Genomic DNA, 22,094 nt, shown 5'->3' with positions numbered 1-22,094 from the left:
TGTAGTTGCAAACAAACAAATTCAAAGTAAGGATCATGTTCTTTTTATTATTATGATTTTTTTAACGATTTTTATGTTGTTGGAATTATGATTAAATTGGTTTTTATATTAATATTGGTTCTATAATATTTTGATCACCATATTGCATGTTTAAAGGGAATATGTAATTGAAAATCACGCCTATTAAGATAATTTGGACAACCGGTTTAGGTTCCTTTTTAATCTTGTTGTTTAATCAAGTGATCACCAATATTTTAGAATTATGTGTGCATTAATCTTAAACCAATTTAGTTAAATAATAGTTTGGAGCGAATTGAATTATTGTTTGTATGCCTTTGAGATCACATGAATGCTTTTCACTATAAGAGTCGAGTAGAGGCCAATACGGGCGAATGTGACTCCATGACTCACTTCGTACCATCATCCCCGATCCTCCTTTCGTGGTTCCGAACCATATGGAGTTAGTAATCTCATGGATTATGAATGGGGTGTAACCTTCACGGGTCAATCGTTGTTGCCTATCGTTGTCCCTTAATCGTGGTTGCCTTAAATGATCCGTGAACGGTTTACAAGTTCCACAAAAACTTGTTGGCGGCTCCCTACTTTATTTGTCCCTAATCGTTATGTCAATTCCCACTTCCTATGAGTGCCAAGCATATTCACACATGCTTTTAACGTAGGCGCACTTCGAGCGACGCCTACAATTTGGCGACTCCACTGGGGAGGATTCTTAATTATTTATCGATTTGAGTGATCGGTATTTAATTAAGATGAGTGGATGAGACTTGAAAGATTCTTGAAAAAATATTCCTGTGAATAATTTGGCATTTTTGCATCTGCATAGACGTTTTAACGTCGTATTCAGGTCTGTCCGTAGGAAAAATTGGATAACTTGGTTGCGCGCAAAAGCGAACAGGGCACCAGTCAGATTTTCTGACTGTCGTGTCACGGCAGTCCTAAAATCAGTCCGGTGGCCTATTTTCTTTTCTCACAGTCGACTTCCTTCGATTTTTCTGAAAAAACGTATGTGTTCTACATGCGTCTTAGCCCCGGGGGATTTAAGCTCTATCAACCCAAAAAACGCTCATGGCAATAAGGGTTCATCCGAGTCATTAAATCCACCCAAACCATGGAGTCGAGTTCGATTTCATCACAAACTCGCGGAGCCGCCCGTTGGCATACACCCTCAAGGGAGGCTGCCTTGCTAACGCGTCCAAACTCTTAACCATGGTACCCTTTTGACACCCAAAGCTTGACCAATAGTTGAACATAGATCTTGACTTTAGGTTGCGAACTTTTTTTTACATCATCGTGCCTAAATGCTATGTGTTTGTTTGGTGCTAACCCTCATGTGTTTGCTCTTTTTGTTTGACCCATGACCGAGGGTTTTTATTCTCACATAGTAATTAGTACGGACTTAAAATCGATTAAAATCTGAAAAAATCACAAAACTGACCTGGAACTGCGCATCGTGTCACGGCATGTTCTGCCGTGTCACGGTGAACAGTGCCGTGACACGGGAATGTCTACCGTCTGACGGTAGACTGCACCGTGTCACGACAGTCTGCACCGTGACACGGTGCCCAGGAAAGTGTTTTGTTAGTCTTTTTTCTCGATTTTCGTGTCAAGTATTGAGTCGTGTCTAGCTATACGGTCAAAACACGCGTCTATAACCTCACCTAATCACTCACATGTTATGTCCACACACTTTTTTTTAGTCGTGCACCACTTTTGACCGTATTTTAGGGAAGTCTCGTTTTTGTGTCATTTTTTTCGGAGTAAGTCGGATGGTATCCTCCCATGTTTTTCTTTTTTTTTTTTTAAAAAAAAAAAAATAATAAGTAGAGCTTCAAAATTTTTTTTCCTTTTTTTAATCCGGATAGGTTAAGGTTAAGTTTGGTCATTAAAGGTGTGTTTGTTTCAGTGTCACAGCGCTTGGGCAAGAAGCAAGGGTAGATTATTACGGTTCGAGTCTATACCTCAACAACCTCTTATACCAAAGAGGCGTACAAGGAAACCACCTCAATCATCTCCACAAGATCCGTCTCCAGCCTACTTTCAACCAATGGCCACTAAGGAAGACATCGAGAACCTCAACAGGACAATCGAAAGATTGTCTGACATGATGCAGACACTCACTACTAGAGTCAGCACTGTAGAGCAAGACAAGAAAAACAGTGTCACTGCTGCTGCAATGGACAAGATCAAGGAACAGATGAGCAAGATTTCAGAAGAGTTCACTTATGTGGAACAACCTGTCACCTCCTCGTCCATAAGAGAGAAGCTTCCTGAGAAGTTTTCCACTGCTGATATTCCCAAGTTCAAGCCTACTGATAATCCACTTTTCCATTTGAAGGCTTTTTCTGCAACTATGGCTCTTAAGGGAGTAGATGTGACACTCTTCCCTACGGTGTTTCCTCTTTCCTTAGAGCATGCCTGTCAACAGTGGTTCTATTCTCTGGAATCCAAGCATGTCGCGACCTGGGAAGATGTTGCTGAAAGCTTTATGAACCGGTACAAGTGTAACATCCAGGCCAAGACTTCTGAACGTGAACTCTCCATTATCAAACAGAAAGAGAATGAAGGCTTCACCACTTACTTAAGCAGGTGGAGAGAAACAGTTGCACTCTTGGTGGATCCACCCAAGGAGAAAGAAATGGTTCGCTTGTTCAATGCCAATTTGACTCATAAATACAAGCAACACCTGAAGTTTCTGCCTCTAAGTACCTTTGAAGCTGTATACGATATTGGAATCAATATCGAAGATGAACTGATGAAGTCTGTTGGTAGCAATAATAACAACAACACTTGGAAAAACAAGAAGAACGACACTCCTTCTTCTTCGTCTTCTAAGCCCAATAACGCTACCAATAATATTAACATCAATGATGTGCTGGCCCTTAATGCTCCTCCTCAAAGATTCCAAAGGCAAAGGAGGGTTTATACGCCTTTGGGAATGACTTATGATGCTGCTTATGATTGTCTGCATGGTCAGGGACTGATTATGCCAATCGGACCATTTCCAGAACCTCGACCTGAGAATAGGACCGCTAGCTATGACCCCAATGCTTATTGCAAGTATCATCAAGGCAAGGGTCATAACACTGAGAAGTGTTGGAGGCTGAAAGATGCAATCCAAGACCTGATTGATGCTAACCAACTTCCTGTCCCTCCAGGGGGCAAGAAGCCTAACATTCAAACAGGTCCCCTTTCTGATGCTTTGGCTATCATGGGAGATGAAGTCTCCTTTGACCCGTCAATACTCATTCAACCTGTGAATGAACCTCTGCCGGAAGTTGTATTTATCTCAAGCACTGAAGAAGTGAATGGGATTTGGGATAGTGATGATGAAGACGTCTATCTCAAAGATATAGCCTGTTCATCTCTCGGCACCAGTGAAGATGTTTGGGGGGACCTTTAGGTCAAGGTTCTCACCAGAAGTGGACGGTTGCAACAACCTAACCCACCTCCACCTCCACCACAATCAAATCCGATAGTTGATCCCATCGACCCTGTGAATAGCGATGTGGTCAAACAACTGCAAAAGACCAAGGTGGAGATGAATGTATGGAAGCTTTTGGCCACTTCCCACGAGCATCGAAAGGCTGTAATGAATGCTCTGGTGAAGATAGGAGTTGATGATGACATGACTCCTCAAGGATTGGTCAACTTTCTCACTACTGAGCTGCCGAGTACTAGCAATCTGATTTCCTTTTCTGGTAGGGATCTACCCCCGGAAGGGGACCAACATAATAAGGCCTTACACCTCACTATAGTGTGTAGGCAGATGAATGTTCCTATGAGCCTGGTTGATAATGGCTCTGCAATCAATGTGTGCCCACTCCGTACAGCAAGGAAGTTGGGCATAAAGAATGAAGAGTTGACTCCCTCCACTCAAGGGATTCGAGCTTACGATAATACTCGCCGTCAAGCCGTGGGTACTATTGTACTAAATATAACTACTGGGGCCATTGAACGTCGCACCAAATTTCAGGTGGTGGACATTAAGGCCTCTTTCAATTTGTTGTTAGGACGCCCTTGGCTTCATGAGCTAAAGGCGATTCCGTCGTCGCTTCACCAGAAAGTGAAAGCCATAGTGGGAGGGATTCCGATTACTATCGATGCTTCTCCTATGCGCATTCAAGTTATTGATACTCCCATCGTCCATGTTGAACATGACGAGGAAGATGAAGATCTGTAGGGGTTTTCACTAGATGATGTTCTTGTGATCAAAGAAGAGGAAAGGTGCCATCTCGACTTCGATCCCTACTCAAATACCAGTATCAACGCCATTCTGAAGAAGCAAGGTCACTTCCCTGGAATGACCCTTGGGCTCAAGAAGAAAATGGCTAAATCTTGGGGCCATCCTGGTGCGCTCAAGAAGGACACTTTCGGCTTAGGATTCGAGCCGATTAAAGAAGATTTGAAACAAGCTGCGTTGAAAATGAAGGCTCGCAACAACGCTCGAATCACGAAGACGGAAATGGCCATGGATCCATATCCGTTCACTCTCAACGGCCAGTACATCAAAGAAGGGGAAGACTTCCCATGCTATGAATTCCCTGAACCATTTGTCCATAATGGGATCCGTGAACCGGGATTCGAGGTGTTCCTCGATTGTGACTTCATCGACGAAGAGCTCTCCACAGTCGAGAAGTCAGCTAGCCTGAACTCTGATGATCTGGGGATCAACCTTCTTTTTGGAATGGAGAAGAATGAATCCAAGCCGGTCTGCAATGATAACTCTGAGCTCGTTCAAGCCATCATAGCGAACAAAGATTTCGACCCCTCCAAGTTAATTGTCCAAGATGACAACATTTTAAGGGGATGGCGCAAGACATTGAGGATCACTACGCCGAGTGGAGAGAAGTTGGAAATAACCGATGGCGAGGGTCCTATGTTTGATGAGTCTGAATCGTCTGGGTCCGAGTCCGAGTCTGTAGATGAGTCCTTAAAGTCTGAGGCTGACCCTCTTTCTGCTATAGAGTTCAACCCTGAGTCTCTTGTTGAGCCCTATCCTTCTAGTCCTAATAATTCTAGTGAGGTCGCAGCTGACCTTGCCTCTCTTGATGTATTAGCCAGTGAATTCAATGAAATGAATACCTTTGCTTACGATGCGTGCCATTCCCCTAGCCCTGATCAATATTGCTTTGCTAATGATAAAAATGACAAAGAAATAATAAAAGCAATGGAAGAACACAAAAATAAAACGGCAGTTATTGAAGATACAGAAACAGTTAACATTTCCAATGATACGACTGTTAAAGAAGTAAAAATTGGATTAACACTAAGTCAAGATGAACGCAAAGAGCTAATTAACTTGCTTAGTGAATTTGTTGATGTATTTGCTTGGTCATACCAAGATATGCCAGGAATTGACAGGGATATAGCTCAGCATACGATACCACTCATTCCAGGTATGAAGCCTGTCAAACAAAAGCTACGCCGAATGAAACCAGATGTGGCTCTCAAAATCAAGGAAGAAATCAGGAAGCAATTGGCCGCAGGTTTCATCAGAGTATCCAAGTATCCGGAATGGATAGCAAATGTGGTCCCAGTTCCAAAGAAAGATGGAAGGGTCAGAATGTGTGTTGATTACAGGGACCTCAATAAAGACAGCCCAAAAGATGGGTTCCCTCACATTGACATTCTGGTCGATAATACAGCAAACCATGCACTCCTGTCATTCATGGATGGTTACGCCGGATATAATCAGGTATTGATGGCCGAAGAAGACATGGAGAAAACCACATTCATCACACAGTGGGGTACATATTGCTATACGGTAATGCCATTCGGGTTGAAAAACGCGGGTGCCACCTACCAAAGAGCAGCTACAACACTGTTACATGACATGATGCACAAAGAGGTGGAGGTCTATGTCGATGATATGATTGTCAAGTCTAAAGATCGCCCAGGCCATATCGTCGCACTTCGCAAGTTTTTTGAATGACTCCGTAAGTACAACATGAGATTAAATCCAGCAAAATGTGCATTCGGAGTCACGTCAGGCAAATTACTTGGATATGTGATCAGTTCCCGAGGGATTGAAATAGATCCTTTAAAAGTAAAAGCGATCATGGCCATGCCACCACCCAAAAATGAGAAGGAGATTCGAGGCTTCATTGGAAGGTTGTAGTATATAAGTAGGTTCATATCAAAGCTCACAGCGATATGTGAACCTATATTCAAGAAGCTTAAGAAGAATGTCCCAGTCACATGGGATGATGACTGCCAAAAGGCTTTCGACAAAATCAAAGAGTATTTGGCAAACCCACCTGTGCTAGCGCCAGCAATACCTGACTTTCCTCTTCGACTCTACCTTACGGTCACGAGAGAAACGATGGGGGCAATGCTAGCACAAGAGATCGAAAGCAAGGAGAATGCAATCTATTACCTGAACAAGAAACTCCAAGGATATGAGACGCGATACACGCCACTCGAGAAGTTGTGTCTCGCACTTGTACGGGCCGCACAAAAACTAAGGCATTACATGCTCACTCATACAGTGCATGTCGTGTCTAAGATGGATCCTCTCAAATACCTGTTCGAGAAAGAAACACTCAACGGCAGATTATCAAGGTGGATAGTCAATCTAGCTCAATTTGACTTGAGATTTGTGCCACAAAAGGCCATCAAAGGTTCTGCAGTTTCTGACTTCTTAGCAGACTTTCCGCTAGAAGAAGCTGAAAAAGAAGAAGATGAGTACGATTTCCCTGACGAAGATTTACTCATGACCGAAGACGATAGTTGGACGCTCTATTTCGATGGAGCTTCAAACCAAAAAGGATGTGGTGTGGGAGTCTTGCTCGTATCGCCCAATGAAGAACACATCCCAATTTCCATGAAGCCCGACTTTGATGTCACCAACAATGCCGCAGAATATGAAGCATGCATTTTGGGATTAGAAACAGCTGTCGCCTTGGGAATCAAGAAACTCATAATCTACGGTGACTCTTCACTAATCATTAACCAAATCTCTAAGAGATGGAAAGTGAGGAGTGAAAGTCTCGCTACGTATCAACCTCATTTGGAAACTCTCACGGAGCAACTAGATGAAGTGGAATATACGTATTTGCCAAGAGAAGAAAACCAGTTCGCCGACGCACTAGCTAAGTTAGCATCAATGGTGCGAATTCCAGCTGACACGATCAGAATGCCACTTACCATAGAGAGAAGATATGAACCAGCTTGTGTTCATGCACTTGATGATGAACAAGAACCACAGGAAGAAGATGAAGAGCCATGGTATACAGACATCCTTAATTATGTGACAAGAGCAGAATATCCTCCTAATACTGATAAAAGGGCACGCCGTGCTTTGAGACTCCTGGCTTCACAGTATGTGCTCATCAGGGGAGAACTTCACAAGAGAACCGCAACGGGAAGGAATCTCTTATGTATAGCCAAGAAGGAAGCACATAAAACCATGGAAAACCTTCATGCTGGTATATGCGAAACTCACATGAATGCAAAGATGTTAGTCCAAAAGATTCAACGACAAGGTTACTATTGGACTACTATGGAGCGAGATTGTCACGAGTACGTCAAGATATGTATGAAGTGTCAAATCTATGCAAACTTACAGCATGTTCCACCTTCGCTTCTCTACACGTATACTTCTCCATGGCCTTTCTCCACTTGGGGCATTGACATCATTGGAAAAATCACACCACCAGGACAAGGGGGGCATGAATTCATTCTCGTAGCAATCGACTACTTCACCAAATGGGTCGAGGCAGCCTCATATGCCAAGCTGACGGAAAAACACGTAGCTCAATTCATTGAGAAAAATATTATATGCCGCTATGGGGTACCACATGAGATGATCAGTGACAATGGAACACATTTCCAAGCCGAATGCGCGGAATTGTTGCAGAAATATCATATCAAACATCATCTATCATCACCTTACAGACCACAAATGAACGGAGCAGTCGAATCGGCCAACAAAAATGTGAAGACCATCATCGAAAAGATGACGGAAAATTATAAGGATTGGCCAAGTAAGCTACATTTCGCCCTTTGGGGTTATCGAACCTCTGTTCGTACATCGACAGGGGCTACCCCTTTCTCTTTAGTCTGTGGCGTCGAAGCTGTACAACCAATCGAGCTCGAGATACCTTCTCTCCGAATCGCATTGGAAAACCAACTAGATGAAGTCGACTGGATTAGAGCAAGATACGACGAACTGGTCTTGCTTGATGAAAAACGCTTGGCAGCTTTGCATCATGTCCAAACCTACCAACAGCGTATGACACGACATTTTAATAAAAAAGTCAAGACCAGGAATATCAAAGAGGGTGACCTAGTGCTTAAGGCACTTCATAAAAATGTGTTAGATCCAAGAGGAAAATTCAGACCGAACTGGTCAGGCCCGTACATTGTTAAAGCCATCCTGTCTGGCGGAGCGGCACAATTAGTAGACATGGACGGTAACGGCTTCCATAATTTAACCAACTTGGATCAACTCAAGAAATTCTACGCCTAGTCGCATGGGTTCATGACCCAATAGAGCTACGTCTGGCCTGATTCCTTTTTAGGATACGTAGGCAACCCCTCAAGGGGGCCCGACCACTTTAAAATAAAAAATCCTCCCTCTGTTGATCTAATATGCGCGTCGGTTTAGCATTGCGTCCCGACAAAATAAAAAAAAAAGCGAAAAATGCCGCGACACGAAACTTCATCCCGTCTGACGGGAAAAGTTCCCGTGTCACGACAACCTCTGAACGAAAAACAGAACAGGGAACCTCCCGTGACACGGGAATTTATCCCATCTGACGGGAAAAATGTCCCGTGCCACGTCACCCCTGTCAGCCAAAAAAAAAAAAAAAAAAAAATTAAAAGTTTGCCGTGACGCGGGAATTTGTACCGTGTCACGGGACCCTTTAACCGTGACACGGTGGATTTTCAGTTTCCCGTTTTATTTATTGGCGCATTCGTTGCGAATTTATTGTTCGAGTTTTTATTTTCGTTCTTCCATTGCGTCCGACTCCTTGACTCGGATAATTAAATAATAAATAAAAGTCATTGTAATTTTTATTTTTAAGGCTGAAATAAATGTGCTATTATTAAAATAAATGCGACTACAAGTATTGGCATCATATGCCTTATTTTAAATAAAAATTATAAATAATAAAATGCAAAGCACTACTGATCTAACCTCTCTTCTCTTTAGGAACATCCTTCTCTTGCTCAATTAGGTCGGCCTTCACCATTAGTGTGTCTTTTGTAGCCCGAACCGTCACACCCCTAGTTGAACTTTCACCCCTTTCACCCTTCTTGAACTTCTTCGGTTGTTTCTCCCTATACACCATCTTTTCTTTACCCTTTCCTTTCACATAGGTCTTCTTTCTTGGCATCTTAGGAGTCTTAAACTCAATTCCTTGTGTTCTCGGACCTAGACGATCTTTAAGAGGAGCCTTCTTATCTCCAAGACGACTCTTTACATCAGACTTGCGTGATCCAAATAGTTCCCTCCTACTTCTAGGGTTCAACCATGCCTTGTATGCACTAGATAAAGGAGGAGGAGCTTGGTCACTTGCAGAAACGGTCCACAAAGGTCTTCCAATCCAATAAGCCTCGTACTTGTGAACGTTACTTTCATGCAACGATACTTCACGAGGACTATCGTTATAGCGTGGAATTACTTGTTCAAGTCCATACTGCCGCATCAGTCGAGAGGGACAGTAAAAGGTCAGTTTGGAGATACTAGGAACGCGGCAATATGGAGTTTCATTCGTGCCAACCATCCTAGTAAGCCTCCACCAAGGCACCACCCAACGAATGGAAAATTCCCTCTTTGCAAAGAAATTTTTCCAATCTTCATACGACATGTTCGCAAAGTAATTCTTCTTCCTACGGACTAAGTCGATAGGGCCATATTTTTCAATATCGTCGGGGGCTTCAAATAATTCCAAACGCTCCATCAACCAAATCTGCAAAAAAAGAAAGAAGAGAAAAAAAAACAGAAAATTAATCAAAATCGAAAAAAAGAAAAAAAAATAATTTACATACTGCAGATTCCCGTGACACGGCAGTTTTAACCGTGTCACGGCAGACCCCCGCCGTGACACGGTGCCTGTTTTGTGTCACGGGGGCTATTCGGAGCGTATTTTTACCTGTAATAATACCAGAGAGCCCTTCCTGATGGCTTTCCGGTCAGCTTTTGCCTCGTCAAGGCCACGAAATGTTTCTCCAAGGCACGTTGGCATAGGAGATCTTCCGGATTCTACATGCTCAAGTACAGACGCTAGACAAGCATGTCCTACCCTACCGTTTGCAAATAGTAGCTTGCTAAACATGCAAAAAATATATGCCCTTCTACGATATACATGATAAGACTCAGAGATAGGGCGATTAAAATATAAGTTAGCAAGTTTTTCTAAGTCTACTTCATTACCACAAACAATCCTGTTTAAATTTGGATCTGTTAGATTCAGATGGCGTTCAAAGTCTTGGTAATAATATTCACGTAAGGTAGGCATGGCAATAAGATTTCTAGCAGGAAATCCAAAGATTGCACCAAATTCCTCCGGCAGAGGACAAATTTCATCATAGTCAAATTTGAAACAGTGCGTTTCTGGACTCCAATAATCTAATGCTGCCCTTAGAAAATCATGTTCAATGGCTACGTGTCGCAGGGCTAGCAAACCCCTGACATGAAATAATTCTAACTCACTTTTTTCGGCATTGGTCAAAGAATAAGACCAGTCGCGCAATGTATTATCAAAATTCTGAGACATGATTATTGAAATATGAAATTCTAAATTATTTTGTGTTTCGTAATTTTTCATATCGTGAATAATCCGGTCTTATTTTATAGCAAAAGCGCTCGAAACTGCCCAGAATTTATCTTTTCACACGCGTAAAACAAACCGCTGAATAATACGCGTCCCGTGACACGGGAAATTCCCCGTGTCACGGGAACCTTTGCCGTGACATGGTGAACAGTGCCGTGTCACGACACTTTAAGCGCTTTCTTTTTTCATCTTTTCCCGTATCTATCCGGATTTTTTATAATTTTTTATCTTTAACGTTTATTTTTCAGTCTTTTCTGAGAGTTTTATTTCTAATAAAATTCTCACCTTTTTTATTTTTATCTTTATTTTATTTTAAGATTTTATTTCTCTATATTTGTTTTGTTTTTTATTTTATTTTTATTTTGGGGAAGATATTTTTTATATTTATTTATTCATCATTTTATTTTTATTTCTTTTCTTTTCTTTTGGGGAAAGTAATTTTATTTTGAGTGTCTTTTTTTATTTCTTTTTTTTTTCGGGGAAGGTCGGTACCCTCCATTGCTCCACTTATGTTTTTTCGTCGTGTCGTTAATAAATACACAATCACACACAAAGAATCTCAAACACACACTAACACACACAATAATAGATATATAAACTGTAAATAATGTACAAAGAGTCATAATACATAAATATGTCAAGTGTCATCATAACATGTACAAAAACCCTCGGTCAAAAATCCCTAGAGCCGGAATCAGTCTCATCTCTACCCTGTGCATGTGGTCCACCCTGTGTGTATGGGAACGGCAAACCGAAGAGTCCCTCGACCATCCGAGTACGGGGAGTAGCGTCCCTACTAGTCCCCGTAGGCCCAGCAGTAGCCAAGCTCAAGGCAGGACCCGTCCAACCGGAAAACGGAGTAGACTGGCCCAAAGATACTGGAATCGTCGGCGAAGGCATCGTCCCATACATCGGAACCGAGAACAAGCCCGACAGCGGTGGAGGAATCCCGGATAATGGAACCGAGAATGAACCAGGATCCAAAGGAGACCCAAACTCGGGAACTGGAGGCTGTGAAAATGACTGACGCTGAGAAGACTGACCCTGCTGCCACTGAGCCTCCTAGAATGGCTGAGTAGTCTGAGGCTCTCGCTGAGAACGCCGGTGAGCCTCGGGAGATCGTCTACCACGACCAAGCTCCTCCTCGTCCGAGCCTCTAGGCCTCGAGCGCGAGCGGGACCTCCGTCGCTCCTGAAAGACACAAAATCAAAAGGTGTCAACAATGTAAAATAAAACAAATGGTAGGAATAAAAAATAATAGGTGATACCTCAAGAACGTCGCTAGAGCTCCGACAACTCGCACCACGCCAAAGCTTGATGATGCAATACTTCAGCGCGTCCACCAGCTTCATGATTCCCATCACCTCCGGGCGGTTAGGCTGAGGATAAAACAAAGAAAAATCAGTAATAAGCAGCATTTAAAAGAGTGGATAATGCGTCGAAGAAAACTCACCGGCTCAAAAACCTCGGGCACTGACTCCTGCACCTGTCTATAACCCTCCGGCGCGTCAGCAATATGGTCCTCCGTGATACCGATCGGCCCAGGGTAGCGGACAGACTGAGGAGGAATCTGAATCCTCCCCACAGGGTGGATGGTCGTCTGAAAATATGATCGAATAATCAAGTTATTCGACTATTTAAAACAGAGACTAGCAAAGAAGATTCTCGAAAGAAATCATACCTCGGGAAGACGGGGTGGAGGAGCCAGAGAGGGAAGCAAATCCCGCGCATAGTCGCTCTCCATGTGAACGAGCTCCTGCCACGGAAGAGTGTAGCGCTCTCCCCTGTTGATCAACTCTCTGATCAAGCGGGAGTCCAGCATCGACTCTGGCGGGGATGAAGGCACCACAAAGCGATCGCCGCTATGCTGACGGATGACTCGCTCCCCTAAATACCAGACGAAGCGCCCGGTACCAACCAAAATGGTACGATACGCTGAAAGACGCAGGGCCTCGGGTAGATCAGTCATCCCGGCCCAAAGACGGTACTGGACATCGATGGGAACCTGGAAAACATAAAAATTAGGCGTGAAATAACGGAAATAACATCAAAAGGAAAAAACGCAACAAAGCTAATCCTTACACCAACGGAAGAGGTGCCTCGGCGTAGTAGCCCACGAAGCGCCGGAACAGACTCTACCCGTGACTCTCCTCGGTCACGCCAGCTGGCCCCGACGGGGAAGTCATGGACCGCTCCCCGACGCCGGCGAGGAGCCAAGCCTGGGAAGTACTCGTAGAACCATAGTAGCAACAAAAGTGATACTTTGCACACGAGTCGAACAAGCTAAAATGAAACAAAAAGGGAAAAGATCATCACCTCTACGACTCTCCACAGACCGTAAACGGTGACAGGGGACTCGTCATTCAGCTGACGGCAGCCATGACGTAGAGACAGAAGAAGATCCGCGTACCCAAGACTGGCCCAGCTGTAGGATCCTATCTCGGGGATCCTGGCCAAAGAGGGGAGGTAGCAGAGGAGCACGCGTGAACTCCTGTCAGGAGAGAGGGTCATAGAAATCAGGATCAAGATAAAGATCCGCACCCGCTGCTCGGCCGTCGTATCCTCCATATCGAAGCCGCGAGCAAGAACTGAAGCCGACTCCGATCGTCCACTCCTAGGACCACCTCGAGAGATCGGTCGGGTCCGGATGTGCTGAACAATCGGACCCAACAAATCAGCTACCTCAGCTGATGTCCAAGATAGATCAGACATCTGGCATACTGCCCGATCAGTGAAGCGCAGCTCGCTGATCATGCTGAAGTTTAGGGGGGTCACCGTCATCTCCCCCCAAGCAAAGTGAAACGTGTTGGTAGTATCCCAGAAATACTCCAACAATGCGCGAACGACCATCGCGCCGCAACCCCGGGGGCTGCAAAACCCTACAACCGCCGCGTAGAAATCGACCAAGCCAGACGACTCCCATAGGGCGCTCGTAGCAGGATCCCTCGTAATGACCTGGTGAAGTCGAGGGATCAAATCGCCGGCCCCGGAACCATGTTAGCGAAGTGTGCCATCGACTATGCCGGAGAGTGCGCGGTGAGAGACGTGGTTTTCACGGCAGAAAACCAGCTGGTCTGGGGTCCACTGAGGTGGAACCCACCTACCCCTACTCGTAGAAGTCCAAGGCTCGGACTCCAAGACGTCGTCGTCCATGCCCTCAGGGACAGTGGGAGTGTCCTCCCAAAAAGCCCGACGCCGGCCGAGGGTAGAAAGGTCGCAATCTCGTCGTCTAGGCATGCTATTATCAAAATCTAAATGTTTAGCATCATTTCCTAAACATTTAATTCAAGTTGCATATTTATAATAAAAATCTAAATACTTAGCATCATTTCCTAAGTTATTTAGTTGTTTATTGAATTATATGCTAAATTTTATTAAAATCTAAGTGTTTAGCATCATTTCCTAAACATTTTAAATTGCAAAATAAAAATCTAAATACTTAGCATCATTTCCTAAGTTATTTAGTTGTTTATTGAATTATATGCTAAATTTTTACCTCAAGGCTAAAAATTGGCAAAATTATGGTATTTAGTTTCTCCATGACAAACTAATACTACAGTTCTCCTAGCCGCATGATACTATGTTCTCCATGACAATATAGTACATATGCAAAATATGAATCAACACATCATTTCACAAGATTCACCACCATTTTTTCACCATTTCAAAACATGAACATTATTTCACAAAGTAGCACCCAAAAATGGTGATTTGCTCAATTCTCCATCAAATCATGCAATTTTTGTCTCAAATTTCTCACAAACACACATGTATACATATACAAGTAAAATCATGGCAAGAATTTCAACATAAAGCTTCAAAATAAAAAAACCCCAAATTGATTTTTTAGGGTTTGTCATGAAATTGTTTATGTGAAGCAAATTCAAAGCAAAAATCAAAGGAAACTTACATGAATGTTTGTAGAGGGTCGAAAATGAGGAGAAGATCGAGAAATTACAACAAATTGGTTAAATTCGAACTCCAAAACTCGAAAAAATTTCCGGCCACCAGCGCGACTGCCGCGACACGGTCAACACTAACCGTGACACGAAGAAGCAGTCCCGTGTCACGGTGAGCTTCAAGGCTGACGGAGCTCCGACGACTTGGGCGGCAGCTCCGGGACAGAAACAACAACGGCAGACAGCAGCAGCGCAGAACAGTAGCAACAAACCGCAGCAAAACAAAAAAAAGAAGGAAAAAATCAGATCTGTAGACTAACCGTGTCACGGTCGCCGTTACCGTGTCACGGTGAGCTTCGACGGCCGGCGGTTAACCCTTAGCGTGGCACGGTAATTTTGGTTAGCAAGGAGCAAAAATGGAGAAATGAAGAGGAGATGTGAAATGGTGAAGTGTGAAAGCAAGCATGCAAGTTTAAAGACAGAAAAGGACAAAAGAGACCGTTGCTTTGACTGATTCAAACAGCGAAAAGGAAAAAAAAGGAAAAGAAAAAAAAAAAAAATGGGAGTCCCGTGACACGGGATTTTAGTCCCGTCTGACGGGAAGCCTTTCCCGTGTCACAGGAACTTGCTGACGTGGCGCGGCAGAACTGCGCTTGGTCAGGGAATATTCTTGGCTTTTTTGACTAGTTTGACTGATTTTCCGAGTTTATTGGGCGATTATTTTTCGCTACAGTTACGCGGAAAATCCCAACTGATATTTAAGGGGGACTAAAATTACCATTTTACCCCTGGCAATTGTCAAAGCCTATTTTTCGGCATTTTAAGCATTTAATATGGTCGGATAATCGGCTTAAAATTGTAAATCATCTGCGGCCCACGTTCGGGGATAATCGAACCGCCGTACACTTATCAATTTTTAGCAATCAACGACTTTCCTCAGGCTTGGAAAGCGTTATCGGTGGATTTTTCTTCAAGTATAGAAAACCGCTAAGTCGGCTTTCCTCAGGCTTGGAAAGCGTTATCAGTGGATTTTTCTTCAAGTATAGAAAACCGCCAAGTCGGCTTTCCTCAGGCTGGGAAAGCGTTATCGGTGGATTTTTCTTCAAGTGTAGAAAACCGCCAAGTCGGCTTTCCTCAGGCACGGAAAGCATCATCGGTGGATTTTTCTTCAAGTATAGAAAACCACAAAATTCCTTTGCCGGCTTTCCTCAAGCATGGAAGGCATTATCGGTGGAATTCTTCAAGCATAGAATGACACCAAATTCGTTCGTCGACTTTCCTCAGGCATGGAAGGTATTATCCGGTAGCTTTCTTCAGGCTTAGAAAATTGCCAAACTCTTCAGTCGGCTTTCCTCAAGCATGGAAAGCGTTTCAATCAATGTCACTCGGTAGATTCCTTCAAGCATAGGAAAATACCAAACTCATTTGTCACCGATAGACTGGTGCTAGATACGTATTCTATCCCTTTACTCTTTTATCGGTGGAATTAACATTTTTTGCAGGTATCGGCGTATACAAAATGATTTAGGATCGCAGAACGTCTTAAATCATTCTCCGTCCCTATCAGCTACTTTGACTATCGTTTTCGAAACTGACGTTTCTACAAACTCAGTCAAAGTGGGGGCTTCTGTAGACACCTAAAAATGTCTCCCCAAAACCAAACCCGACGATAAATAACCTTTCACCGTCACTATTGGTCGGGTTTAGTATTTAATCCCGAGAGTGCTTAAAAAATCGTATTTTATTAAATTCATATTTTTGAAAGGTCCATGGATCAGTCTTGATGTTTGGTAAAAGCATAGTTTTAATTTTAGCCCAAGCTTGTTAATTAATTTTAAGCCCAAACCTTTTTATTTTATTATTTTATTATTTATTTTTGGCCCAAACATTTTATTTATTTTTATTTTATTATTTTCTTATTTTAGCCCGAATAATAAAAGTAAAAAAAAAGCCCGAAATTATCAATCGGCACTTAAAAAGCCGAAAGAAATTAAGGTTAAAAATGAATTTAGACGGAAAAATGGACTGGAACTGACTGTGTCACGGTACAGTCTGACCGTGTCATGGGAACCCTTCCCGTCTTACGGTGGGACTTCCCGTGACACGGGAGGTCTGCCGTGACACGGGATGTTTCCGTGTCCTTTCCGCGTAAACCCTTAACGCGTTTTTCATTCCGTTTTTTGAAAATTTCCCGCGTCACTCCAAAACTGTACCGTGTCACGGGAAAGTGTACCGTCTGACGGTACAGTCTGACCGTGTCACGGGATATTTTTTTAGGGTTTTTATCATTTTAGGGTTTTGTGTGCTCCCTCAGCACATTTTCCCTATAAATACCCCCTCATTTCTGATGTACGGGGCAACCAGAATTTTATTATTCTTATTTTCTTTCTTCTATGCTATTAACCTAAACACTAGCCTACCCTTTTCACTTCAAAATTCCTTCTTCAAGCACTCAAAGGAGTCCATATTTTACTCGAGGTTCTGTCCTTAAGCCAAGACGTGAAAGGTAGAATCGTTTGAGGGTTTGGCCCCAAAATCAACCTTATTTAATTTAATTTAATTTAATTATTGTTTTATTATTTCCTTGAAGTTACTAACTCGTTTATTATTTTGTAGTTGCAAACAAACAGATTCAAAGTAAGGATCATGCTCTTTTTATTATTATTATTTTTCTAACGATTTTTATGTTGTTGGAATTATGATTAAATTGGTTTTTATATTAATATTGGTTCTATTATATTTTGATCACCATATTTCATGTTTAAAGGGAATATGTAATTGAAAATCACGCCTAATAAGATAATTTGGACAACCGGTTTAGGTTCCTTTTTAATCTTGTTGTTTAATCAAGCTAGTGATCACCAATATTTTAGAATTATGTGTGCATTAATCTTAAACCAATTTAGTTAAATAATAGTTTGGAGCGAATTGAATTATTGTTTGTATGCCTTTGAGATCATAGGAATGCTTTTCACTATAAGAATCGAGTAGAGGCCAATACGGGCGAATGTGACTCCATGACTCACTTCGTACCATCATCCCCGATCCTCCTTTCGTGGTTCCGAACCATATGGAGTTAGTAATCTCATGGATTATGAATGGGGTGTAACCTTCACGGGTCAATCGTTGTTGCCTATCATTGTCCCTTAATCGTGGTTGCCTTAAATGATCCGTGAACGGTTTACAAGTTCCACAAAAACTTGTTGGCGGCTCCCTACTTTATTTGTCCCTAATCGTTATGTCAATTCCCACTTCCTATGAGTGCCAAGCATATTCACACATGCTTTTAACGTAGGCGCACTTCGAGCGACGCCTACAGTAGTTAATCCCGTTTTCTTGTAAGATCCCTAAACCTATACCCTGTGAGTTTCTATAATGAGAATTTTGAGGAATGTTAAGGATTTTGAGAGTTCAATTGCTTATGTTAGGATGGTTAGCTTCAATGGTCTTATTTGAGATGTATTTTTGAAGAAAATTTTGGATGCACATCATCACATGAATGTGAGTATTGTTTTTGGGATAATTTGTTGTTAAGATACGTTTTCTAGATATTAAAAAATGAGTAATTTGAGTTTTGTACACTTGTGTATGGAGACACCAAGTTATAAGGATAAAGAGATTTATTTTAATGCATATGGTTAAGGAGCTTAAAGATGAAATCATTTGGGATATTATCTATTCTGAGGAATATGTTTTGTCTTTGAGTTTGAGTTTGAATTGAAATCGAAATTGAACAAGAGCCCAAATGAGGTGTGCATAGGAATTGGTTAGAGATGAGTAATGATGAAAGTTATTATATGAGTTGAAGGATACTCAATGCGGATCAATCGAAGTTTGACATTTTAAGCTTAGTGACTAATCATTTCTTATGATTAAAGTTATTTAATTTGGGATGGAGAATTGAGCATATATATTTTAATATATGGTTGGAGTTTTGAGAAGTTATGATCTTGTTGGAATATTGAGGACTCTTGTTATGTTGGACCTTAAATACATTGTCACATGTTTAACCTTGAGAATATTGACATATGTTATTTAGGAGTTATGAGTATTTATTCTTTCACTTGGGATATGAGGATAATTATTTTACTTCAAGGAGTCATTATGGGTAGCAATGCTATCATTTTGGAGAAAATTCTTGAATTTATTCACCTAATCTTTTAGAGTTGTTCAACAACCTTATGATTTCTATTGTTTTCCAAGTGCTATTCATTCCTTTATTCCCTTTGTGAGTAGCAGTTAATGGGGATATTTTTTTTATTTTTGATTGTTTGTTTAAGTATATGAATTTTGGTTGTTTATCAATCAAGATTTTATGTATTCGAATTATTGGGAATGAGGACATAATTTTTTTTTTTTAACTCAAACCTTAATTCGAATTAAATGATAATTGTTTCTTGATTGAGTTTAATTTAGTGGTTGGTGTTAGTTGATTAGAATAAGAGGAAGCTAAGTGTTTCAACCCAACCTATATAGCAACCAGTTTTATCATCAAGAAAGTATGGTAACAAGAAGCAATTTTAATAATGGAATTATTTGAACAAGGTAGTAAGGCAAGCTTGACAGATTGCCAAGGAGTCAAGGATGATATAACCACCAACAATCCCATGGTGGGAAAAAGGTGAAACAAGATGGTGTTAAGAAGTGAAAACTAAATATATACCAAAGGGAGATCAATTCATGAAGTTTTGACGATTAAGTTAAAGAGTTATACAAGTTGTTCAAAAACAATTTGTGTCTTGAGAATTTGAGAGTGAATAAAAGTTTGTATGGTAAGGACTGAAGAGAGTTGATTTTTACCATGTCAGAGGGAACGAACAAGTTATGAATACATCCGATCTTATTTGGAGATGTTTGAGATAACAAACCCGAAATAAGTTTTACCAGATTTTCATGCAGATAGAAAGAAAAGATAGTGAGGTTTAATTAAGTGGAAATGAAAAGATTACTTGGTTTTGAGAAGTACTCCAAGTTGTTAAGATCTCTCGGTATTCAAGAAAATGATATTGCTTTAAACTAAGGGAATGAGTTGAAGGATGGCGAACTATGAGTTTAAGGGTGGTTTTCAAGACATAAAGTCTTTGAGAGATTGATTGAATTGAATTATAAATAATCAATTCATATATTAGCTAAAAGAAAGGTGAGATCAAAAATAAAGATAAGGAATCAAATCAAGAAAGAAGGTAGGCGAAAGTTCAACAAAGTGGCTAAAGAGCTTTAAAGGAATATTTTGGAAATGATAACAAGTTTGAAGGCGGCTTGAGTAACTCTTGAAACTTAAGGAAATTTGAATTATGAAGACGCTATATACTTGAAAGTGTCGAGAATATTGAACTATGGATGTAAAAATATCATAAAGGAGAAAGAGTTTATGACAAGATTTATGAATTTGATTGAGATGTGTTGAAATAACTTGAGTAAGGATTGTATATGAGGTGATTGAAGGTGAGATTTTTTATTGGTCACGAGATTTATTCAAGGGATGCTAGAAGAAAGGTTATGGATTTAATTGGAGGAAAGATGTAAGCATGGGAAATATAAGCAAGGATATAAAGGTTAAGTGAAGTTGGAGGTATTATATGGACATATTTGCGTGTGGAGAAAGGGTTAATGTTGCATTGCTTAAAAAGGGTTGAAAGATACTATTGAAGTCATTGAAAGAAGGTTACATCACCCTGGAGAGCGCATGTAATTGTTAAAGAAAAGGATGGAAGTGTTTGTAAAGTGCCTATGGGGGATTGATCAATGTGACAAAGAAGTATAAATATCCTTTGCTTTAAAGCGACGATTAGTTTGATCAAATGAAAGGAGAAAATATAATTTTGATATTAGACTTGAGGATAGAACTACTAAGTAAAAATATTCGAAAGAGGATATTTAGAATTTGGCGCTTATGACAAGGTTTGGACGATTCGAGTTTTCATTTTTTTTTTCTTTTTGGGATAATGAATCACCTATAATTTCCATGGACTTATGGAATTCAGTATTTTCATTGAAGGTATTTTTGTAAATTCTATGAATGGGAAGGAAAGGACGATGTGAACATCTGTAATAAAACGTGTTGATGCTTAGAGAGAAGCAAATGCACGCAAGTTTTTTTTTTTCGAGTGTGAGTTGTGATTGAGAAAGGACCATTTTGGGAAACCTTGCGATAAGAGGAAATGTTGATGTAACAGGGATAGAAGCGGTGAATTATGGACTCCGGGCTAAAACAATGGTTGTTGAGGTTTAAATTGGACAACGGTGTGGAAGATTTTGATAGATTCGAAAGGATTATTAACAAGTGAATGCCCTGGAGAAGAATAATTGGAAGTTCATGGAAAGTAATAAGTGTGAAATAACTTTGTATAAATTAACGATTATTTGTGAATGAATTTTATAGTTTAAAGTTTGATATAGACTCTCACACATAAGGATTTAAAAATGTAACAAGAAATTATTAGAGTTGATAAAGGACCGTGGAAGAGACATTCAATGTCATTGAAAGGGAAGCAATATATTGGGAAAATACGTTGCTCATAATGTTAAAGTTAAGGGGGAATAAAGAAATTTATCTCCTCGAAAGTGTTGGAAAAGGAAAGTTAAAAAAAAATGTTGGGGTAACGACAGCATGAGACCAACGATATTCGAGGAAATGAAGAAAAAAAATCAAGTAGAGAGTGTGAATTTGATCGAATTTGTAAGAGGATATGTCACTTTAAATATTCATGGATATAAAAGCTTGAGTATACTTTGTAAGAGTAAGAAGTTTAAAAGAAACATAACGGAAGGAAAGTGAAATACAACCAGGAAAGGACAAGTTGCAAAAACTGATTTGGTAAAGGTGTATTGAGGGTTTAGAGTGATTAATTTATTCAGATTATGGTGGATAGATTGTCTAAGTCCGCAATGTTTAAAACCCGATGAAGGAGACTTCGAAGACGGAGCAACTTGCGAAGGCTTACATAAAATTCGTTGTGAGATTACATGTAGTTCCTGAAAATATCATGTCAGATAAAAATTCCTAGCTAGTTTATTTCAAAATCCTAGAAGGAGGTATACAGGAGAACTTTGGTAATACATTTGAGACGATTACAAACTCCACCCATTGGTATAATAGCAAAATAATATTTGACAGGGGAATTTATACAGAAAACAAGCGTATTCAATTTCAGAAAAGGATGTAACAAAGTCACCATACAAGCCAGCATTGATATGGCAACATTTTGAGGTTGGAATAAAAGAACCATGAAAGTTCACTATGCTGGGAAACATTAGTGACCAAAGCAAGAAAAGTATACATGAATGGATTTGATCTGAGTAGTGCAAGTTAAACAACGGACAAGGCACAAGTGTTATTGAGAGTGTAACCCATAAGACAAAAGATGAATTTTGGTAAGAAAGAAAATTTGAG

Source organism: Chenopodium album, chromosome 6, assembly GCF_948465745.1.
Source record: "Chenopodium album chromosome 6, dcCheAlbu1.1, whole genome shotgun sequence".
NCBI lineage: Eukaryota > Viridiplantae > Streptophyta > Magnoliopsida > Caryophyllales > Amaranthaceae > Chenopodium > Chenopodium album.
The sequence above is the reverse complement of the archived record's forward strand: the minus strand, read 5'-3'. Positions refer to the sequence as shown.